A 19,275-nucleotide genomic window follows, 5' to 3' on the forward strand; every position below is an offset into this window, starting at 1 on the left:
CCCTCAACACTCGGCTGGATCGGAGTTCGAGGGACGTCATCGAGCTGAACGTGTGTAGAACTTGGAGGTGTCGTACGTTCGGTACTTGATCGGTCACATCGTGAAGACGTACGACTACATCAACCGCGTTGTGATAACGCTTCCGCTGTCGGTCTACGAGGGTACGTGGACAACACTCTCCCCTCTCGTTGCTATGCATCACCATGATCTTGTGTGTGCGTAGGAAATTTTTTGAAATTACTACGTTCCCCAACAGGTCCCAGCCATCAGGCTCTCCATGTACAATCCTCTTCCGATGACTCTCGTTTGTTGACCACGCCACGTCGAGCGCAGCGAGGCGGTGGATGACGGCGAGGCCCCGGACGAGAAAAACCCGGAGATGGGAAGACACGGTAGTGGAGTCGCGGATTGAGAGGAGTACAAGGGTTATACCTGGTTTTGGTGCGGCGTGGGGCTGCAGTCGGTGGAGAATAACTGAAGGTCTGGAGGGGTGGAGGGATAGTCTGGCCGACAGTGGGGTAGCGCTTCGCAGCGATGCGTGCTAAGCAGAGCCGCTAGCCGCCAGAGGCCGGACCAGGCGGTCCCGGCGACGCTGGAGGAAGAAGACGAGAGATTGAAGGTGGATGCCGGCCATTCGATATAAATCCAATGGCTGTGGATGTCATAATCATTTGTTGACCAAGTTGACAACGCCCTGCGTAGGCTTCGACCTATTGGCCCACATGTCAGCCTGCAAAAACGTGGCATATATTTAACCCATGTTTTCTAGAATGTAGAGTCCATTTGCTGGGCTGGGTGAACAAATAATTTCGCGTCAATGTGGCCCATTTAATATTTTCTAAGAAATCCCAGCCTATTTGCACTTTCCTGAAATACACGAATTAGCTGGGCTCGTTCTATATATAATGTTAGGTTACAAGGAGCAATTAATATCAAAAAATAAACTGGAGCGACACATTTTTTATATATAAAATTAACAAATTAGCGAGTTATTGCTCAAAATAAAAATGAGCGCGTTATTATTACATTGGTCCTTAACATCTTCGCAAGCTTTTGTATGCAATGACCAGGATTTTCCTTGCCTGTGAGTCAAAAACAACCAGGATTTTCCTTGCCAACTTCTGTTAAACATTTACCTTTATAAGTTAACTAGCAAAGTGACCCGCTCGATGCGCGGGCTAGAATTTTATTAAGTTTATTAATTAGATCATATTATTTTATTTGTGTAAAGGATATTTGGAACCAAGTGTGATGACATTTACAAACATTTGTCATTTTATCGTTTGTTCGTCAATTGGTGGTTGTAAACATGATTTTACCCGGAGGCATATGTTTGGTATTTTTCATGATTAAATGAGAATAATTTCTCTTTCATTTGTGGGAAATATTGGGCGAAGCCATTGTCATCGAATTCTTTGTGAACACCTCCCCAACCCGTGGGTTTGCTGGATGTGGCCGTTGGATCGTGTTGATAGTTTGTACCGAGTTGACATGAAATTGTACTTCCATGTGCATACTTCAAATATCAATGATTGTTATCGGTTCAATATGTTTTCTTTATGATCATGTACTGTATATTTTGATTTGTTCAGAACATTTTGCAGCATAGAAAATTAGAATATAATTTAGTAGTCTCAACACGTATGTGAACTCCACCTATTTTTAGGGATGTAGAAAATACTGTACGCAATCACTGATTAATAGGAATTTTGTGTTTTTGTAGAAAAAACATTTTTCTTTATGGTGGAAGCCCAAGAGGATCTTGCAAGTGTAGACTGTAGACAGCGTGTACACATTTTTTATGGTGGAAGCCTCATCATCGCGCATGGCTCTCTTGCCTGATCCCCTTTTCATCTCCTTCTATTCCATCTATACAAAATTCGTTCCAGCCATGAACACCAACTCAGTTTCCCTTCTTGATTCCTTGCCGTGACCTTGCTGGTACACACCTGCATGCATCTCTGCAGCTCGGCTGACTGTCGCGGCCACGAGGTGGCCATCTCGTGCGCCTGATTTGGCTCCTCGTTCTGCCAGGCCGGTCAATGGCGGTGGAGGGTTAGCAGGGCTCGATGAGAAGCTGCGCAATGGAGGAGGCGAGCTTGTCGATCTTGACAGTGCCGCTGCTGTCGGTGTCCTTGGAGGCGACGTGGGCGTGGATCTCATCTCCCACATCCAGCTTGAATCCACCTCGATTGTGAGGATGCTGGCGGCGTTGTTTTCCATCACATCGTGGCGGCGTCCTGGAGCGAGGCGCCCTGACAGGTCATCTTCATCCTCGGCAATGGAAGCCTCACGTCGTCGGCTCATTCTTCACCTGCAGGTCCCCCCTTCTTCCTTTCCTGCCTATCTCATACTCTTATTTTTTTATTATGCCTTATCCTTTCCCTGCGTGTGTATGGCTAAAGCAATATAATGTACGTTAAGGTAGGTACGACTTGTTAGTGAAATATGTAAATCTATTTATGCCTCCATACACTTTTTCCGGACTTGGGACTGGCACCTGAATTGTTAGGCCCCCTGCCGCCGTTCATATTCAAACAAATTAAAAAATTAATTTGTTCATTTGTAAGTATCTATAGTTTTTCTATTTTCCAAAGATAAAATTAATTTTAATAAGTGAACATGAAAATAGGTGCTATTGCATTTTACATATGAACTGCAATGATCCATGGATGTTGTCACTATTCTCTTGTACAATAGAATAAGCTTGAACTATTAGATAATATATAGTGTCGACAATTAGTATTTTGAGCTATTTCCATCGAATGTTCATGCATGTTTGCAATACTTTTGGGAGTACTGATCATATCCGTTCTGCCATATCATGTTAGCATAGAAAATTCAATTTTATTTTGAGGATAGTTTGCATTGTACTAATTTTCCATCTACTTATGATTATCTAGAAAAGGCTAGTAGCATATGTAAGTGTCTTTTTAGTTCCCAACTTTAGAATATTTTTGTGTTGACTATGTTCTTGACCACATCATCCTCGTTGTTAGTTCATTTTCTATAGAAAAGAAAATAACAGGTGTGATCAAGTCAGCATGGTATTACTTGCACGTGTTTTAAGTACCTCCTTTCTCTTATGTCTCTCATGAACTCCTTGAGCTTTATGTGGAACACTCGGTCAACAATATCAGGTTTTTCTGATGCAGTTTGGCCTACTTCCTGTAGCATAGAGTGTATCTCCAGCCAAGCTGCGTTGAACATGAATGTCACAAATAGGTCTACGTATCCTGCCCACTAACATATTGGTATAGCATCTTGGTAGCTTTTTGCTTTGTATCTTGGGCTATCTATGAAGCTGTATGGCACATGGAAGTAGTACTCTCTTTTGTACTTGCTCATCCCTTGTATCTCCTCTTTCTATTGCCTCTTGCAAGCCAGCATATAATTCCGTTCTTAGGTTTCCTTGGTGTCTTTCGATCCAGTCCAGTTTGTACTGCAAAATGCATGCAAGGGCATCCATATTGAAATGCAGTTTAAGCTTTTCACACACCAGGAAGTGTTTCGATTGGTTAGTATGGTGTTGTATATGACTCTCACAGTATTCCAACATTGTTACATGCTTTCTCTTGCATTTTGCACCTTCTTTTAATATGTAATGTGTATTTCATATGTTATTCTCTGTAGGGGAATAATAATGGATACTGCATAGCCATGAATTATGAATGGTTCTTTGATATTCTTCTCGGTGTAATGTCTTTGTACTGTACAATGATATCCGATCCTTTTCTATTCCCTATCATATCATTCACAATGAAGCCTGCAACTTTGGTTGCCATTCTGATTGTTTTGCTAGTCTATTATCTCTATCCAACATATTTTTAAGGCCCTCGACAATGTGACGTTCTGTTGACTCCCTTGTATCTTCTGATGCTAACGTGTTAATTTAGTTTTTACCTCATTTGTAGGGTCATAGGTGCATAACTGCGTTGTGCGTGGTTTGTCTTTACCTTCAGGTAGTAGAGTTCCTATTCTATGGTCTTTTTGGCCGTTCATTCACAAATACATAAGGTCCACAAAAATTGTTTATTTCTGTGTCTACCTTTCCTCCTGTTGATGTGAAAGCGAACATGGACTTGTACAATATATTGCATGTAGTTTTTCCACCTCTTTCCATTGTTTATTGACTGGATTCACATCAGTAAGATAATAATTTGAAATATTTTTCCCGTCCAATCCTAATCACAAACCCACATGTGCTTAACTTGAATTGTTGCATTATATATTTTAGTTGTGAGATTGTTATTATACCACCTTTTGAAGATTCATGGTTAGTAACGGATAAGCTTGTTGGATTGTACAATTGATGCTTTTAACCACCTTGGCAGGTTTCTCACATTTTTGCTATGTGCCCGACCTTTAACTTTCTTTGTTTCTTCCTACATAAATAGAATGCATATATTATTAAAGAGGAATAGATATATTATAAAATCATCACGGAGTACTCCTTAAGGTTTTGATAATTTATGATTTTTTTTCAGCTTACAAATTTTCTTCTTTGTTGTAGAAATAAAGGAGATCAACTTCCAATACCAGTGGGTATTAAATTCCAGTCTTCATGTGAAAAAACACATACTATGAGTATATTTTATCATATTGTTGTAGTTACATGCAAGTCCATAAAAGCATATATTTAGTGAAGAATAATATTGCAATTGAGGATGGCAAGTTCATGTAAAATAACGACTGAAAAATTGCACGAGGAACTTAGAGCTTGATCTGAACTTAAAGCTATTTGATTGTTTTGTTGCGCCTTGAATTGAAGACGTGGATTGTACTATTGTTTTTGTTCTTACTGTTGAGAAAAGATTGAACTCTAAGAATAAGATTAGATTGCAATCGAGGATGCAAAGTTGATGTACAATGACCGCTGAAAAATCACAAGGGGAACTTAGGACATGAATACAAAGCTTATTTGATTGTGTTGTCATACCTTGAATTGTAGTCGTAAGTTGTACTATTGTTAATGTTCTTGCTTTTGAGAAAAATAAATAAATTATGTCATTTCTATACGATTTATGCAGATGGTACTTACTGGAGGCTCACTTGATGGACCGATGGCACAATCGAGGATATTGGGGCACTTGCTTTTGAGAGTTCTTTTTCTTCTTTGAGGGAAAGCCATCATGGTGGTGTATATTAATTTGGAGTGATAGCTACATCATCTGCAAAAACCCCAAGTGAAAAACCTGAAGGGTTGCCTATGATGGGTACAAGTCTAACCTATCATGAGTTTTTTTATGGGATCATGAGATTGAATGTGAGGTTGGTGTAAATAATATGTGATGGACTGTAAGACTGATTGTGAGATTAGTATATATGGTATTAGGAACAAAAACAAAAGAGAATTACATGCAAATGATTAGTGTAGGGTTGTTTGGGAGAAGTGATCAACATACCTATCTTGGCTTGGGCTGCTGCTCATGTTGCATATTGTGGTGCGATCCACGTTGGAGGGGCGCATGTGCCTTCCGGCCCTATTTTCCTGAGTCAAAAAAAGACCTCAAAGAGGAGGAAGGACGTAGGGCTTGAAGTCTGGATTGCTGACCTGAGTGGAGGAGGATGTATGCCTAGAAGTCTGGATCTAAGAGGCGGAAGGATGTATGCCTGGATCATTGTGTGGTATTGCGCCAAGGCAAGCTGGGGTTCCTCAGCATTGAACATATAAACCCTCAAGAACTGCTAGGAAGGAAAAAGCCCTCCACGTCGCCCCCTAGATTGCGCTATGAACAGTGATATGCCACCACATGTAAACCCTTAAGAACTGCTAGGAAGGAGAAAGCCCTCCACGTCGCCCCTAAATCGCTATGAACAGTGATATGCCGCCGCCTGTAAATTCTGCACCCCGCCGAGGGCATTTTAGTCTTTTCATGTGCAGGGGTATAAATTACAGCCGCGTGGAGAAACCCTCGCCGCCGCCTCCCGTCCCACTCGCCTCCCCCTCCTCTCTCTCTCGCTAACCCCTGTCTCTCCCATCGCCCCTACCCACGCCGGCCCAGCGTCTCCCCCGCGCCCCCCCCCCCCCCCCCCGCCTCCTCTCCTGCCGCTGCCGCCGCCGGAGAAGCTCGCCTCCCCGCGTCCTCTTCTCCAGCACAACCTCGCCGCCGCCTCCTTCCTTCTGTTCTCTCCTCGAAGAGCCAGCGCGTGGACTGGTCGTGCTGGCCGGGATCTGAACGTGGAAAAGGAGACCCCAGAGGAAGTCAACGTTCTGATGGGGGCTCGATTGATGCCGCCGACGGCGAGCGCCGGTGAGCGACGGGGCGGCCGGCAGCTCTCCTGACCTCCTTCTAGGTTGCCGGTCTGGAGTGGGAGGGACGAACGCCGGCGAGGCCAACCTCCCCTTTACACGCAGATGCCCCCCCCCCCCCTCTCCCCTCCGTGCCCTCTCTCTCTCTCTCTCTCTCTCTCTCTCTCTCTCTCTCTCTCTCTCTTTCCTGACCCCCTCGTTCTTGTTACACATGGAGAGAACTGTTATGGCTGAAAGAGAACAATAGTCACCATACAAAGTTCTTTTGCCAAATGTTTTTGTGTATGCAACTAAGATTGATGCCCTGCTAATTCATTGTGTAATCTTATTCTGTAGATCTGGCATGGAAGAGAAGAAACCCAAGGTTAATTATGAGGTCAGGGTACCCTGTAAGGACAACATTTGTTCAGTTTTTCTTTCAGTTTCTTCATGTTTTGCTGATGATTGGTTGTTGTTTGATTTTTTCCCTTTTTCTTGTAGTTCACTGACATGACTGTAGATGCCTGCAGGAGGGCAGCAACGGAATAAATGTACTGAAAGTAGGTGGTTATCAGAGATGCTGAATTCATGCTCAGTGAGTGCCTTGCTTAGATCAGTTGTGCATATCCCTGAAATTTTAGGTTCATAGCAGTTGAATAGTCTTGATGTGAAGTGATATTTTAGTTGTGAATGTTCTTTTCTGATGCACATGAATGGCACATTCCGGTTCTGTTTTTAAAGCTATGGATTTAATGCTTTTGGATCTCTACAGGTGCTGATAACTTCGCTGCAGATCAGAGCTGAGCAGATACACAGAATGTTCTTGAGCTTAGACACACAGATCCTTGGGAAACATAGGTATGGCTATTCTCTTGCGTCCTGTTCAGTTTCATGTTTCTTGGATCGTCTTTTCCGCACGTTCAACTTCAAGCTCCAATCATGGGTTTTGTCAACTGGGAGTGTGTGCACTAAGCCAGGGGCGACCAGGAACTCTCACACTAACAGGGTTCTATCAAGATTCCCTGTTTTTGTCCATGAAATTGGTGTGATGAGTCAAACTCTTTTGTTCTGTACCATCCTTACTAGACATTCGTTTGCAACTGAACCTAGAAGAAATTTAATTCACTGGTCAATTTTGTATCTATGGCATTGAATTGGTTTTCTGAATTTTGTTAGCTCAGAGATTGTACACTAAGGCAGGGTGACCAAAAACTCACACCGACAGTGTTCCATCGAGATTTCTTGTTTCTGTCCATGAAATTTGTGAGATAGGTGAAATTCTTCTGTTTTGTACGCTCTTACTAGACATTTTTTTCTTACCGTACCCCCAAATGCAAATCTATACTGAAACAGTAATACAAGAAACTTAAGAATGAATCCATACATGATACTGTTCTGAAAATGAAAATTCCTAATATGGAGACGCTTGAGTTTGAACCTTAAACCCCATACCTGAATATAAAAATGGATATCGATATTTCTCATGAATCATTTTTATACTAACTGCACACAATAGCACTGATGGGAACAATGTTGCTGATTTACAAATTGTGCACGCAACACATGTGCTATTTTGTTTGCTTATTTTTGTCGGGTAGCATACTGCGTACATATTCTGCAGCCCACAAGACTATCAGCTACAGACAAGTTGGTTGGTATATTAGCACTGAAATCTCGGAGATGGAGATATGATGCATCTCAAAGGCCCATTGTTGTTCTGCTAAAATGTAAGTCCTCATTCCACAGATACATAGGCTGAACGACTCGAATGTGCATGTTGTCGTTTATCACACTTATGGTGTTGTAATTGGTTTCCCCATTTGCTACACCTGGAAGTATCCCTCCGGTCACAACGGTGAGACATATCCCATATATTTCCCTTTGTTACTTCTAATTCTTTGTTTCAGATGCTACGCTGCTCGTTCATGGATATACTCTGTTTGGACTGGGGAGTGCGCCGTTGCGCCGTCTTTATTTGTGAAAAAGGTCTTCTGTCAAGGTACTTTTGTTCTTCATCTCATTGCTTCCCAGCTTTGCTCTGCCAATTATTTGTTCCTTTTTGTTATGTATTTTGTGTTGCCCATTCAGTTTCGGTGACATGTAGTGGTTTGTTTTGGAGCTTCTTCCATAGTACCATATATGCCACATAAAGTAATTTGATGGGGTTATCTCTTTTCCTGCTTGTATTGTTCTTGTAAATTAGAATAAGGAAGGAGCTTTCTCAGAACTTTGGACTTTTGATCTGTACGTGTAGTTAATTTCAGGTTATCCACGGATTAAAAATTATAATGATACTAAGATTTTATTGGACATGCCTATATTTTGTCTTATCAAAGCTTGTATTCTTTTGTCATCTGTCACGGCCCGGCTGATTGCCGCGCAGGTTGTAGTCGTGGTTGGTAGGAGGACGAGGGCGAGGCCCTCGCTTGCCTATGGTTGGAGAAGGGGGTGAGGAGGGGCGCCGTGGCGCAGGAGCAAGGGAGGAGAGGTTGTAGGATATTCTGCTTGCGTTTATTGATCCAAGGGCTGTCTATATATAGCCTAATTACAAGACCAGACTAAGACTCCTATTACAATTGGGTGTTGGCAGGGTAACCTTCTTCGGGACTAAACCTTTCCAACTAATACCCAGACTCCTAATCTAAAAAGACTGTAATTAAACTAGGACATATCTTTAGGCAGGTGCAGGGCTGGCCCGTGCAGGTCCCTTACGCCTATAGGGCTGGCCCCACATGACATCTCCCCCTCCATTCTGAAACAGCTCGTCCTTGAGCTGGAAGCTTGGATAACGTTCGCGGAAGGTTGTAACATCCTCCCATGAAGCAGCAGACGCCGGCTGGCCCTCCCAGTGAATGAGCACCTGCTGGATACCGCGGGCAATACGAGCACGCAATGCTTGGACAGGGGTTGGATGTACTCGACCCTGAAACAGAGGTGGAAGCATCGGCGGAACTTCCGGCGGTGGGCCATGGTACTTCTTCAGGACCCCGACATGGAAAACATTGTGAATGCGGGCGCGTGGGGGCAGCTCCAAACGGTAAGCAACCGTATCGATTTTAGCGAGGACTTTGGAAGGCCCATAATATTTGGGAGCCAATTTCCCTTTGGCGCCTACTCCAAGGAATGCCGCCGGCCGGTGCTGAAGACGGAGCCAAACCCACTCTCCAACATCAAAAGAAAGGGCCTGATGCTTATCATCATAGTAATGCTTGTACTGTTGTGCTGCCTGAAGGAGACGCTCACGGTTGTCGTGTAAGAACTGATCGCGGTCGACGATCTGCCGTTCCACCGCCTGATTGCGAATCTCGCCCGGCGTATAGTCCCGGAATGAGGGGGGATCCCGTCCATAAACCACCCTGAAAGGCGTGTCCTTCAACGCTGAGTGGTACGAAGTGTTGTAGCAGTACTCTGCCCAAGGCAACCATTGGAGCCACTGCCGTGGGCGATCCCCAGTTATGCAACGGAGGTACATGGTGATGACGCGATTGACAGCCTCAGATTGCCCATCAGACTGCGGATGGAAGGCCGAACTCATGTGCAAGCGTGTCCCCGCGGCGGCAAACAGAGCCTTCGAAAAGCCCGAAGTGAAAACCACATCCCTGTCCGAAACGATGGATGTGGGAAACCCATGAAGTCGGACAATGTTGGAGAAGAAGGCTTTAGCAACAGACTCCGCAGTGTACGGATGCGCCAAGGGGATGAAATGCGCATACTTGGAGAAACGGTCCACAACGGTCAGTATCACACTTTTGCCGCCCACCTTCAGAAGTGCCTCAATGAAATCTATGGAGATGTCTTCCCAGACACGAGAGGGCACTGTCAAGGGCTGCAATAAGCCGGCTGGATGAAGCTGCTCCGTCTTGTTGCGTTGACAAACCTGACAAGCATGAATATACTGCTGAAGTGCAGCCCTTGCTTGCGGCAGATGGAAATCCCGGCGAAGACGATGAAGTGACTTCTGGATACCTTCATGGCCCGCATCATGGGCTGCAGCCAGGACCTCCCCGAGCAGCGGCGACGCAGGTGGTACATAAGCCCGCTGTTGGAAGGTAACAACACCATCAACAAGAGCCCAAGGCTGTCCTAACTCACCAGATTCTAGTTGTTCCCGGAAAGTGACAAGCGCCGGGTCCGTGTGTGCAGCCTGACGGAGAGCTTCAAACAGATCAAAAGAAGGCCCGGATATGGCGAGTGCCTGGCCGGCAGGAGCATCACGGCGAGAAAGAGCACCGGCGACGATATTTTGGCGACCTGGTTTATATTCCACCGTGAAGTCGAACCCCAACAGTTTGCCCACCCAATGATGTTGTGGAATGGCAGCGAGGCGTTGGTCCAGCAAAAACTTTAGGATGTAGTGGTCAGTTTTGACAACGAACGCACGTCCCCAAAGATAGGGCCGCCAGTGGCGCACGGCGTGCACCAGACCAATGAGCTCCCGCTCATAAGCGGCGAGAGAAGCATGACGCGGAGCGATGGTTTTGCTGAAATAGGCAATGGGGCCGCCACCTTGATGCAGGACTGCCCCGAAACCAGATCCAGATGCATCACACTCCACAATGAATGAAACAGCAAAATCCGGCAGCTGAAGCACAGGGGCTGTGGTAAGAGCTTTCTTGAGGGCTTCAAAGGCAATAGTCGCTGCAGGCGTCCAAAGAAATCCGTCTTTCTTGAGGAGTGCCGTGAGGGGAGCTGCAATGGTGCCAAAATCCCGGATGAACTTGCGGTAGTATCCTGCCAGTCCTAAGAAACCACGCATAGCGCGGACGGTGCGCGGAACCGGCCAGTCTACCACGGCAAGAACCTTGTCGCTGTCCATGGCAACTCCTGCAGCGGAGATGACGTGTCCCAGATAAGCTATGGTTTCCTCCCCAAAGGAACACTTGGAGCGCTTGAGAAGCAGTTGATGTGTGCGCATAGCCTCCAAAACGAGCTTGACATGACGTAGGTGATCCGACCAGGACGAGCTGTAGATCAAGATATCATCGAAAAACACAAGCACAAACCGACGAAGGTAGGGACGGAGGACGTCGTTCATGAGTGCTTGGAACGTCGCTGGGGCATTTGTCAAACCAAAGGCCATCACTACAAACTCAAAGAGGCCCTCATGTGTGCGGAAGGCCGTCTTGTGGATATCCTCAGGGGCCATCCGAACCTGGTGGTAACCCGACCGGAGATCCAGTTTGGTGAAAAAGCGGGCGCCCTTGAGTTCATCCAGAAGTTCATCGACAACAGGAATTGGAAACTTGTCCTTGATGGTGACAAGGTTGAGACCACGGTAGTCGATACAGAAACGCCAAGTCCCGTCGGCCTTTCTGACGAGTAGAGCGGGGGATGAAAATGCAGAAGAACTAGGACGGATCAGACCGCGAGCTAGCATCTCTGAACATTGGCGCTCTAGTTCATCTTTTTGAATCGTTGGGTAGCGGTAGGGACGGACAGCAACCGGCGGTGTCCTAGGAATAAGATGAATATGATGGTCATGTGCGCGCTGCGGCGGCAGGCCCTGTGGGTCGGCGAAAACATCGGTGAAAGTGGCCAGCAGGCTGTCCAGAAGTTCCTTGCCTTCGCACGCGTGTAGGTGGGCAGGACGTCCGAGGGAGCCGAGGCCCGACCACTCCACACGGTGATCCGAGTGCCAAAACGACATCCACTGCGTAGTGAAATCCCAGAGAATTGGCCCAAGAGTTTTGAGGAATCGTGTACCGAGGATGATGTCGAACCCGCCCAATGGAATGGCATGCAGATCAACAACAAAACGCTCCTTGTCAATGGTGATTGCAGCCTGCTGAAGGAGTCCCCGACAGGTCACCTTATCGCCATTAGCGACCGTGACTCCCAAACGACGATTGGAGGAGAAAGGCAGCCCGACGATGGTGGCCAACTCTTCGTGGATGAAGTTATGAGTGCTGCCTGAATCAAGCAAGGCGACCAAGTCACGGTCCCCGATGCGAAGAGTGACCTGCATTGTGTCGCTGGTGGGAATTCCGGTAACAGCCAAGAGTGAGATTTGTGCTTCCTGGAAATCCTCAAACTGCTCCTCTTCGGCGTCGGCGGATTGAATATAGAACAACCGTTTGCAGCGATGGCCCCGCGCGAACTTCTCGTCACAATTGAAGCAGAGACCCTTAGCGCGCCGTTCATTCATCTCGGCGGGCGTGAGTCGTTTAAAGACGAGCGCGGGCGTGGAGTTGGAGGAGTCCGGCAAGGCCGGAGTAGGTGCAGCCATGGGGCGGAGTGGACGGTTGGGCCGGCCCGGAGTGGTCGCGGTGCTGGTGACAATATTGAGGTGCTCAAAGGAGATTGCTAAGTCCATAGCTGCGTCCAAAGTCGCCGGTTTCAGCATCTCGACCTGAGTTTTCATAGGCTCGCCCAAGTTGTTGGTGAAGATATCCCGCTCATCGTCGTCAGCAATGGGGCGCACCCGAGAGAGATTCTCTAGAAAGCGCTTGGAGTATTCTGCCACGGTGCCAGAGCGGCGGGTGGAGATCAGCTCGCCAAAGGGGTTGGCGCGGGTCGGCGGTCCGAAGTGGTTGGCGATCAGTTTTTGAAACTCGGTCCAGGACGGCCGCTGGCCCAACTTAGTCTCGAGGTGGCCATACCATAATGCGGCGACATCGGTGAGGTGGTATGAGACGAGCCAAGTCTTATCCGACTCCGGCGTTCGCTGCCCGAGGAAGAAGAGATTGCAACGTGTCAGCCACGGCCGTGGATCGCTGGCCCCGTCAAAGAGGGGAAAATCAATCTTGTAGAGGTGCGGAGCCCTATCCCCTGGATCGGCCGGGGCCCCGGTGTGGGATGGCGCATCTGGGGGCCGCAGGAGCCCGGTACCACCCAATTGAGGCGTGCCCTTGCCTTCCAGCCGAAGGAGGGCCAGGTTCTGCGTGCGCTGCTGCTGTGACGTGTCCGCCAGCTGGTCCTGGAGGGTTTTGAGTGTCGCGGCGATGGACTGGAGGGTGGCGCGGTCCTCGGCGCGCTCTGTCCGAGCAGTGTGGTTCTCCTCCGAGAGGCTGTTCAAAGTGGCGACCCACAGCCTCATGATCCTCGTGCTGTTTGGTCGCGATAGAGGCGCCGGCGGCGGTGGCGGAGACATGGCCGCTGGGATCGACGAGGAGGCTGATACCAAGTTGTCACGGCCTGGCTGATTGCCGCGCAGGTTGTAGTCGTGGTTGGTAGGAGGACGAGGGCGAGGCCCTCGCTTGCCTATGGTTGGAGAAGGGGGTGAGGAGGGGCGCCGTGGCGCAGGAGCAAGGGAGGAGAGGTTGTAGGATATTCTGCTTGCGTTTATTGATCAAGGGCTGGCTATATATAGCCTAATGACTAAGACTCCTATTACAATTGGGTGTTGGCAGGGTAACCTTCTTCGGGACTAAACCTTTCCAACTAATACCCAGACTCCTAATCTAAAAAGACTGTAATTAAACTAGGACATATCTTTAGGCAGGTGCAGGGCCAGCCCGTGCAGGTCCCTTACGCCTATAGGGCTGGCCCCACATGACATCATCACTACATAAAGCTGCTTGGATCTGCATTGTTAGAACTTGCTCTGCTTTTCTCCTGTTGTTCAGATAGATATATGCTTATTCAAGTTTGGACTTTCTATCTAACATTTTTCCACTGAAGGCTATGAATTGTTGTACAGTAATTAATTTCAATCCCATGTGTATCATGGAACTCCTTGGTCAATATTTCTAATTTTCTGTTCTTTCCAATTTGTTATTGCAATTCACCACATAGTTTAATTTCTTAGACCTCGTGCATTTTCACAATTGATGTCTTTCTAGAACTTAGTACAAAACTTGAGTATTTTAGGTAATCGGAGTGAAATTGATATTTAGCATCTATTGAGAGCATTGTACTAAATCATGTTCACAAAACTTATTATTTTTCTAACTTCTACAGGCGGCCGTGTTCTCAGAGCTCCTTATTTGGATCTTTGTGGATGGGTGAGCCTATTTGCTTGCTGCCTTGCTGGTGTTGGAGACCTGTGGTTACTCTGTTTACTGAAACAAAGAAAAATATACGAGTATCATGTGCCAAGCATTTCCTACTTCACCTTTGCTAGCAGGTAGTTTCTACTAGCGTGAAATCTACACATAACAGAGATCCTAAGCATTGGAATTGTTTACTGTCCAGAAATCATTTTTGTGGTACTCATATTTGTATTGTTGAATTCTGTGTTTGTTTTTCCGCGAAGGTTGTATCACCTATAGCATAGCTTACAAGTTATTCACCTATAGCATAGCCTACAAGTTATTCATCTCATGTCGTAGATCATCTGCTTGTAAGAGGTCATGAGGTTTCAAAATTTATTGAGCCTTGAATATTTTATAAATGGCACCTGCAGAACGTCTAAACGAATTTGCAAGTGTGTACATTGGAGGTTGATTTTGGAATGGGTATATGTTTTGCCTTGCATGTTTCCCTTTTGATTAGTTACTTTCATTGCCTCCTTAACAATCGTTTCCGCTTTTCTTTACTTAAAACTGTTTCTCCACTCTAGGTGGAAGGATCTGTGGTAGGTGTACATAGTTTAGTCATCTGGCCTAGTAAGCTCAATCTACACCTCAACACTTTTTATGAATTTAGGATTTCTTTTATGTAATCTGCCCAAGTGAGCTCAGATGGCTGAGCAATGATAGATCCGGCTGGAAGGTGCCAAGCGTATGAGCTTATTGTGTGATAAAGTGTGGTTAAAACATTTACCTATTTTAATCCGTTACTTTAGTTTTTGCTTCTCAAGTTTTGTATTTGTTGCGCAAAAATAATGGTCTCATATACAATAGCCTACAGGTATTTGATTGCATATATCTGTGTGTGTTTGACTTAAAAGCTCAGATAGTTCTTTTATTTCTGCAGGGGAAATTGCGATGCTTATTACGAATTGTTGCAAGAAAGTATTTCATCTGTTTTGGTGTAAGGATGCTGCTTTTTAGTATGATACCCATATCTTAGTGGCTTGGAGCAGCAAGCATAAAAAAATACTAGCATTCCTAAATGGGCATCCAATTTTAGAAAGCACACTTAAGAAACATGCACACGTGTCTTTAGATCCTATGGAGCATTCCTAATAATGACCATCTATTTAACTATCTTGGATCATTACCATTAAAAAATACAGCATGGCATTCATAATGTTCAGTTATTCATAAATGTGGCATTTAATTCTTCTCCTGGCATGATATTTAAGCATGTTGCATATACCAATCTGTTGATAATTCAATTATTGATTCTGATGTACAAACAGGCAAAACCATTGCCTGTTTGGATGATCCACATGAGTATGTTTTTGTTAGTTTTCGGTGATGTACGTCGTGAAGCGGGACGGGCAGACGGAGACGGTGCACTTCGACAAGATCACGGTGCGGCTCAAGAAGCTCAGCTATGGGCTCATCCAGGAGCACCGTGACCCCGTGCTCGTCGCGCAGAAGGTCTGCGTAGAATGTCTGCGTCAGGGTATACATGGGCGTCACCACCAGCCAGCTCGACGAGCTCGCCGCCGAGACCGTCGCCGAGCTCACCGCCTCCCAGCCTGACTATGCCTCCGTACGTTCCCTCTTTCGATCTGTCTCTCCCCTTCCGGTCCGTTCCGTCCCCCCCTCACGGCGCCCGTGTTCGTGTCTCCTGGCCTGACGTATGTGCGTGTGTGGTTCTTCTGCAGCTCGCGGCGAGGATTGCTGTGTCTAACCTGCCGCCAAGTGGAAATAGTCTGTGTGGCGCCCGTAAATAGAGAACATTTTGGTAGAAAGGTACAGGAAAGAATAGGGAAACTTCTGTCATTTTCTTTGGTCTTTGGAAAATAAATGGTGATATGGGCTGATACATTGCTAAATTACATGATACGGACTCACTTCTCTTTTTTGATTTTCGGTTTACTTCGTTGTGCTACAATGGCTCTCCTAGGAATGTTCTTCCATGATTTGATGTGCACAATCCAGAAAGTGCATGCATCCAGAAACCAAATAGGATTTTTTATGAGTTATCTTCTCATAAATCTTGTGCTCGTCCAATAAGAATAAGGTTTGGTCGTGTTGCTTTTGTCTGTCACCCGGTAGATTTCAGACTTCAAGCTAGCTGCAGTTATTTCAGGTTATATGTGCAAATCCTTGGTGTGACATAATTGGTAACTGACCATGAATACGTTGCAATCTGGTATGTCTAATTCTTGATTTATGTGGTACCATGGTCTAAAAATTGGTCCTAAAGATACATGATGTTTTTGTACAAAGTTGAGACCGTTATTTTGGAACGGAGGGAGTATCAGATTACTTTGTTCCTTTTTAATTTGGTTCTAAAGATATAATTTTAGAGTGATCGTTTTGCATCAGCCAAGCTTGCCGTTATTACAAATAATTGTTCTATTGTCCTCAATTCACTTTCTTGGTTTTTTAATGCTACGAGCATTATTGTTCCAGTTCTTTTTAGTTATTGATCATGCCATTTTTCTTTCTGCCTTTGTAGCTGAAAGATTAGTGAGACTGACTGAATTCTGAACATGTTTCATGTGAGAGAAATAGCATGTTGATTTCATCTTGAAATAATCATAGCTGAGGGACGAGGTTCGTAACTGAGGGTCATCTGCAGAGCTGGAGAAAGAAGTTGCGAGGCTTGGAACTCTCCTTGTGAAGGGCTCAGGACAACAGTGAGGATAATGCCTCTTTAGTTGTAATTGTGATACTCCTGATGTGCAAGTAAACACTCCTGTGATACTCCTTATGCTAAAATGTTGGTTGTTAGTATAGAGGTGGTGACATTATTTGGTTTTTTGGTATTGATTTCATGATTTGTGGTTAATACCTGATGTAATACAATCCACATTGCATTATATTTCCAGTTACATTTCCTACTTACTCACTACTAACATTCTTTCTAATTCGCTTTTTGCGTCATTGGCGCAACCGGGTCATCTAGTAGGTTCAAACCTAGAATGTGTTTCTACCTTGGTTGTATGTCATCTCTCGTGGCCACCTGGACCCTATCTTCCGGTCTCCGCGGTCAACCCAAGCATGCAAATCCTCTAGGGCGCATCTCATAAATCAAGGCTAAGTTGCATGCACGATGGACAAGAAAATAAATTGTGGCCTTTACCCAGCACGTAGACACCCCATGACGCAGTAACCTTGGAGAGCTATCTGTACGTGAATACTACTCCCTTCGTTCTTAAATATAAGTCTTTGTAGAGATTTCACTAAATTGACTACATACGAAGCAAAATGAATGAATCTACATTTAAAATGCATCTATATACATTCGTATGTGGTTTATAATGGAATCTCTATAAAGACTTATATTTAGGAACGGAGGGAGTACAATCGATCTTGGAGAGTTGCATGGCTTCAATCGATCTTGGAGAGCCGCATGATGGACTGAAAGGCCTGTGGACTCATGCGTGCTTGTGGCAGCAAAATTGAGACCGAAGCCGTCGACGTGCATGCACGGGATCGGAGGAGCTTGACTGGACGAGGATGTACTCAATCGGAGGAGGTCGACTGACCGACTGCATCGGTGGCATACGTACGGCGGCGGCGTGGGTGAGGATCGATAGGGTAAAGATATGTTAAAGGAAAAAAAGGAAGACGTGAGGGAAATTTTTTTCCCATTACAATTACAATATAATGGCAATGGTGGGTAATTTTAAAGTTAAATATAATTTGATGGCCATATATATTTTTTGACGGTTAAATTAACGGTTAGATGTTTCTAATTTTTGTGGTAATTTCTAGACTAATTTTCTTTTTTCTGGTTAGCCCGTAAAATACTTTTTTTATATATAAATAGATAACACGCGGGATGTTTTTATAATGTATATATAAGTCTCTATAAAATATATGATAATAATAATAATATAAATACATATAATGTGGTTAGAAGGGAAAACATAAATTGGACACATCATTATTATTCTTATATAGATATAAATAGAATAGAGATCTGCGTTTTATTTTAAAAAATACATTGGGCTGCCGATCTTTAAGAAAAAGTAAAACCTACGCTGGGAGGCCCATAGGCCGGTATGGACCTCAAAAAATAAGTTGAAACCACTTTCTCCGTATGTCGTGGGCTACGCATGTTAAAAAACAAAACCTAGGCCTAGCTGATACTTATTCGCCCTCTGGAAAAAAAGATACCAGCTAGATCCCCGAGCGAACTGGATTAAAGAGGGGGCCGACGGCGCGACTGAAGAAACACATCAGACGCGACTTTTTTCTTCAGTGGATGGCTCTCGATGGCGTTTTTTTACTTGCCTCTGCACCATACAACTTGTATTTTTAGCCTCCCAGTCCGTGGTGGACCAGCAGCCCAATTGCTGGGCGGGCCAACCTACAGAAACCAGCACTCGATTTTTCATCAAGCCCCCAAAACAACGCAGTACTATGTTTGTTTTGAGGCCGAAAACATTACGGCAGGGGTTGAGCGGGGGAGGGGGGAAGTAAGAGCAACAATATTAAAAAGAGCTGATGCGTCGTTGCTACCCTAACAAAGCAGGTGCAATTCTTCTCGGGAAGAAGGTGTGCCGTTGACACTCACACGTCACAAATCCCACAGTAGACATACTAACAAGTTCACACACAAGTACAACAGAAAAGGTAAACATTCGTATCAAACTCAGGTTCACAGGACACGTTCATATTCATAGCCAACATTCACAATCAACAACTCAAAAGATTCATATATACATAAGTTTAGCATGTCTATGCATCCAAATGATGGATAGATCACACGACAATATTCATAGATAATTCATAAAAAGATTCAGATATACACATGTTCAATATGTTTATGGATCCAAATGATTGAGATCACAGCCAATATCATCCATGGACGAACTTTAATTACATAGGGTACAGACTGGTAAATGGTGTTTGTCGGATTTCGGGTTCCGGCAAAACCCTTGAGGTTCAAACACTTGGGTGCGCACGAAGATCTCTCCTCCCCTAGCTCACGCTCTCACCGCAATCTCAAAGCTCAGCACGTCGAACTCGCAGAACAAAGGAGACATGGTTTATACTGGTTCGGGCCACCGATGTGGTGTAATACCCTACTCC

General features: G+C 45.2%; 2 long non-coding RNA genes across 4 annotated transcripts; both read left to right on the forward strand.

The window, feature by feature from the left end:
• The first annotated feature begins 1,736 nt into the window (after nt 1–1,736).
• Nucleotides 1,737–5,406, forward strand: LOC120966372 (uncharacterized). 2 transcript variants are annotated; one of them, XR_012187574.1, is made up of 2 exons: nt 1,737–2,320; nt 3,915–5,406. It is a non-coding gene; the product is annotated as an uncharacterized lncRNA (long non-coding RNA). The 2 variants fall into 2 exon arrangements; XR_006665249.1 differs by having other exon boundaries at nt 5,031–5,406.
• A 514-nt stretch (nt 5,407–5,920) lies between these two features.
• On the forward strand, nt 5,921–17,075 carry LOC123494350 (uncharacterized). 2 transcript variants are annotated; one of them, XR_012187576.1, is made up of 9 exons: nt 5,921–6,254; nt 6,590–6,629; nt 6,763–6,827; nt 7,005–7,959; nt 8,140–8,231; nt 14,132–14,297; nt 15,089–15,145; nt 15,526–15,775; nt 15,891–17,075. It is a non-coding gene; the product is annotated as an uncharacterized lncRNA (long non-coding RNA). The 2 variants fall into 2 exon arrangements; XR_012187575.1 differs by lacking the exon at nt 5,921–6,254 and having other exon boundaries at nt 6,544–6,629.
• Nucleotides 17,076–19,275: the final 2,200 nt, after the last annotated feature.

Source organism: Aegilops tauschii, chromosome 6, assembly GCF_002575655.3.
Source record: "Aegilops tauschii subsp. strangulata cultivar AL8/78 chromosome 6, Aet v6.0, whole genome shotgun sequence".
Lineage (NCBI taxonomy): Eukaryota > Viridiplantae > Streptophyta > Magnoliopsida > Poales > Poaceae > Aegilops > Aegilops tauschii.